The sequence below is a fragment of the Pristiophorus japonicus genome, unplaced genomic scaffold (assembly GCF_044704955.1).
Source record: "Pristiophorus japonicus isolate sPriJap1 unplaced genomic scaffold, sPriJap1.hap1 HAP1_SCAFFOLD_282, whole genome shotgun sequence".
Taxonomy (NCBI): Eukaryota; Metazoa; Chordata; class Chondrichthyes; family Pristiophoridae; genus Pristiophorus; species Pristiophorus japonicus.
Window position 1 is genome coordinate 402,670 of NW_027252582.1, and position 5,134 is coordinate 407,803.

General features: G+C 48.7%; 1 pseudogene; it reads left to right on the forward strand.

Annotated features, from left to right (window-relative positions):
* Positions 1 to 3,442: 3,442 nt before the first annotated feature.
* Positions 3,443 to 3,830, forward strand: LOC139247691 (histone H2A type 2-A-like; annotated as a pseudogene).
* The last annotated feature ends 1,304 nt before the right edge of the window (positions 3,831 to 5,134 follow it).

Consider the following 5,134-nt stretch of genomic DNA (forward strand, 5'->3'; position numbering starts at 1 on the left):
GTAAACCTTTGCCAATTGTTTGATGTGATCAGTTGGCTAGCACATATTTTAAAAAAATGCAGTGAGTGAGTGGAATCAAATTCAAATTGAAACCAGCTTTGCAGGCGTGATGCTCTATTCACACATCGAAGGTTAGAGCGATGCTGTGGGGTACACACTACGTCCTGTAGATGAAAGTTAATAACAGACTGTGTTTTTTTTGTTTAGTGATCCAGGGCCTGTTAGCTGTACCCACACTGGACATCAAGGCAAAGAGAGGCACTCTGGAAGCTTTGGGGAACTGGGTCTTATCCCTGAGAGTAACCAAAGGCATGAGAACTGAAACAATCTAGAGTTATAAAGGAGAAAAGTCGTGAAGCAGCCAGTGACAGGATATCAATTAGTCTCCTCTTATCATGGAGACATCAAATATCGACACACTGCGTTATTTGAAATGTCAAAATATTAAACTTCAGCACAGTTTTAAGGGTTATTAACATCAGCAGAAACAAATCCCAACTGACAGAATGAACACGAGTCAGTCAGGATGCGATTAACAGCAGTAATAACAATATAACCCAACCCCTGCAGTCACTTTTTGAATTCGCAATTCAGATGACAGTGAAACCTTCCCACACTTCCCCAGTGTGAACTCGCTGGTGCTTCTGCAAGTTGGATGACTGAGTGAAACCCTGCCCACACACAGAGCAGGTGAACGGCCTCTCTCTGGTGTGACTGCGACAATGAAATTCTAGATCAGACGGGGAACTGAATCACAGTCTCCACATTCCCACGGTTTCTCATAGGTGCGGGTGTCCTTGTATCTCTCCAGTTGAAGTGTGCTCCACACACAGAACTAGTGTCGTTGCACCCCGCTGTGAATGGTGCGATGTTTTTTTCAGGCTGTGCAACTGGTTGAAGCTCTTTCCACAGTCCGTGCACTGGAACACTCTCACTCGGATGTGTGTCTTTTTCCAGTCACACTGATGTTTGAAATATTTTCCCACAGAGAGAACAGACAAACATTGCTCATTCCACATTCGAAGGCCGACGATGTTCATCATTTCCAGCTTACATTTTTGGGTTCAGACCTGCACCCGCTCTCTGCAGAGTGAGAATAAAATCAATCAGCAGCTCATTTTCTCTGCTGGTCACTGGGCCTTTTGTGCCGGCCAAATAGGGTGAGCCTGTGCTGCCCCAATAGGGTGAGCCTGTGCTGGCCCAATAGGGTGAGCCTGTGCTGGCCAGATAGGATGAGCCTGGGCTGGCCCAATAGCTGGAGCCAGGGCTCACCCAATAGCATGAGCCTGGGCTGGCCTAAGAGGGTGAGCCTGTGCTGGCCCAACAGGGTGAGCCTGTGCTGGATCGATAGGGTGAGCCTGTGCTGGCCCGATACTGTGAGACGGGGCTGGCCCAATAGGGTGAGCCCCGGCTGGCCCATACGGTGAGCCCGGGCTGGCCAAATAGGGTGAGCCCGGGCTGGTCCAATAGGGTGTGTCCGGGACGAGGGTCACCAGACAACAATGAGAACAACAAGACACCCTTTCAGGGATGCTGACCTGGGCACAAACATGTGACCAATCATACTGGCAGACACCTTGAAGCCCCGCCCACACTTTGTCCCTGCACAAGGGCCACACATGCACTGCGAGACCCGCCCTGACCAAGATGGTGACGCTGAGCCCGCTCCCTTGCGTGCACTGCCCAAGATGGTGGCGGCTGAGCAGGCACCCACCGGCGGGAAAAAAGAGTCACCGCCATGAAAGGTGCCAAGAAAACAGTCACGAAAGCGCCACCAAAGGGCGGCAAGAAGCGCAGAAAATGGAGGAAGGAGAGTTACACCATCTACATCTATAGTGATGAAGCAGGTTCACCCTGACACTGGCATCTTCTCCAGGGCCATGGGCATCATGAACTCGGTTGTGAACGATATTTTGGAGCGCATCACGGGCGAGACTTCTCGATTTGCCCATTACAACAAATGCCGCACCATCAGCTCCCGGGAGATTTGACTGCCATGCGCCTGTTGCTGTCCAGTGAGCTGGCCAATCACGCCGTGTCGGAAGGGACAAAGGTGGTGACCAAGTACACCAGCTCCAAGTAAAACTGCACGCTGTCCTGAGAGATCAAACCCCAAACATGAGCTACCAGAACCTCACTGAACGAGCGACACAAACTTTTAAAATCGATTTACAGTAATTATTACCCGAGCAAGTGTGCTTGACAACCTTAAAAGTTCCAGCTGAAGATTGAATTATCAGATCAGCAGCTTCACTGTCCGGATGGACCTCAGCATCGCTGTTGAACTTCCCACCAAACTACAAACAAGGTCCCTGGTCGCGCTTTCCCTTTTCTCTCAGAACCGTTCATTTACACCGCCTGCGATGAATTAAGAGTTTGTTTTTGCGGTGAGACGCAAGAGATTAGAGATCTCGTTCTCTCTCATGCCCCCTTTAATTTAAACAAATTCTTGTTGGTGGTCAAACTATTTATTAACCGACAATCCCCGCAGTGTAACAACCCAGAATGGGAGTTCTCACAGAGACCAGAATCGGGACAGTTTGAACACTCCGTCCCTCTTCTCTTTTCACAGAAAGACTCACAATTCTGCTCTCACTCCTGTCTTTCCCGGGGATCGATCGATAATCTATGAAAGCCCACTTTTGGATAGATTGAGCTGGAATTTGTTCCTTTACAGAATCAGTGGGGATTGATTCCCGCCCATTACAGATAGTTTAAAATATAAATTAATCCTGATTGTAACAGCCAGGAACTTGCAAGGGAAGTATGGAATCAGACAAAAGGAATTAAAACGTGTTGCGAAATCTTTGAATAATCTTCCCATTATTAATCCGCTATTTTTTGGTGGATTTTTTGAAATTAAAAATACGTTAGCTTCTGACTGTTGGAGATAGTAATTGGCCATCGGAAAAGTTCCCATGTGTTTCAATGAAGGATCTAATATTCCAGATTACGAATTGCATCTTGAAGGGTGGAAGATGCCTGTGCGTGGATTAATTTAACGTGTGGTTGCTGTTGCATACCAGCCACCACACTGGCTTGACTGAACAAGGTCTTGGTTCAGTGGCAACGATTACCCAAGACTACCTGGAGACCAGCTCTGCAGCACAGACCTAGCGCACATATATCTCACTGTGGGCTGGCCCGTGCTGTCCCTGGGCCTTCGCCTCTTCTGGGCCCTGAGCTCACGCCTCTCCCGGTCCCGATCACAAGCCTCTACAATCTGTGGCCGCTCCTTTGTCCCTCCTGCTGTACCTGCCCGCACTGCAATCAGCGACCTGGCTTCACAGCAGCCCTCCTGCAGCAGCAAGCGCTGCTCCCTGCAGTGGTACCCCGCCGGTAGCTGCTCCATCTAATGATCCCGGCCTGCTGATATTCGGTATAAGAAAGGCAGATGTGGGAGGAGTTTCCCATTCTTTCTCTGAACGTGTAGATTGTGCAAATGTTTGGAAGAGGAAAGACCGATGGTAAAGCTCGGGCCAAGGCCAAGTCTCGATCCTCCCGGGCCGGGCTGCAGCTCCCTGTGGACCTTGTTCACAGGCTCCTGCGGAAGGGGAACTACGCTGAGCGTGTGGGTGCCGGAGCCCCGGTCTACATGGCTGCTGTGCTCGTGTATCTGACCGGCTGAAATCCTTGAGCTGGCCGGCCACGCGGCCCTCGACAATAAGAAGACCTGCATCATCCCCAGACACCTGCAGCTGGCCATCCGCAACGACCAGGAGCTCAACAAGCTGCTGGGAAAGGTGACCATCGCTCAGGGCGGGGTGCTGCCTAATATCCAGGCTGTGCTGCTGCCCACGGAAACCACCAGTGTGTCCAAGAGCAAGTAAAGCGGACAGGATGTAATCTAATAACTCAAAGCTCTTTTAAAAGTTACTAACAATATCTGTGAAAGGGCTGGTTACTGTTTTATGCATCTCAGTTGTCCCAGATTTAATTTAACATATTATATCTCTATAATTACGCCGAGAGTTTCTTGATCAGAAATTAGCCACAGATATTCCCAGTTATAAACGTGATGAAAATGTAGAAATCTAGATCGCCAAACACTGCAGCGGATCTTCAGATCAGTGAATCAATGTAGAGAGGGACTGGCTTCAGGAAAACACAACCGGCAGGACCTGAACGTGAGACCGCCCGTCATTGAGCAAGTTGTTGAGAGAGCCGAATATGAATGGATGTTAAGAGCCGAGTATAAAGGAAATGAACGGTTAATGGGCTCACCGTCCATTATTGGGGAAGTAATTCCATAGGCTGAAGGATATACATCCTGAACACAGTGATCCATGCAAACTTTTCGCTGTTGAATTTGCATACTGGAGGGATCCAGAATTACAGCTCTGGTTAATTCAAAATATTACAAAGAGTATCCCACTTGTCCCCCCATTAAGAGCTGAGTTAAAATGAGATACAGAATTTAGATATGTGCAGTGGGGTCAATTCACTATCAAATCTCCCACTGATCGTTTCTGCCCACATTGGGCGGGAGCTATCGGTATACTGGGCATCCCAGTCACATTTAAACCTGGATCAAACCCTGTCATTTTAAACTGTGAGGGACCGCACCAAGCAGTGATTGGCTGGCGCCGGACGCCCATCCAGCTTCAATCCAATCAAATATGAGGTAACGAAGCGGTGGAAAGTACTGGCCTCTGTTTGGCTGAGCTGGGATTGAACATCATTTTCAAAAATCTGTCAATTTCACTGCAGGACTGACCGATTAAACAAAAACATTGAACATGTATCAATATAGAGAGAAGAGGCCACTGCCGTCTAACCCTTCCTCCCACAGAATCCTCGGAACCCCTCACCGCATCAACTGGCTCTTAAGGTTATGCCTGCATGTTCTGTACTCCATAATCCGAGGAAATCGTATCTACCACATCAACACCTTAAATCATCATAAACCCACCAATTGGTCCACCCTCCCTCTATGCTCCCCATGCATCCTGCCACCATCATTAAACCTAGAGCGCCTATCATCCTCTCTAAGACTAGCAAGGCCATTTAGTTATTCAGAGTATAAAGTAAGCGCTCTCTACTCCACACCCAGTGCAACTTTGTACTAAAATACCAAAACAGAACAAAACGTGAGTCCACACTCTATCCCCGGTCCCAGGTCCCAGCTCTCTCT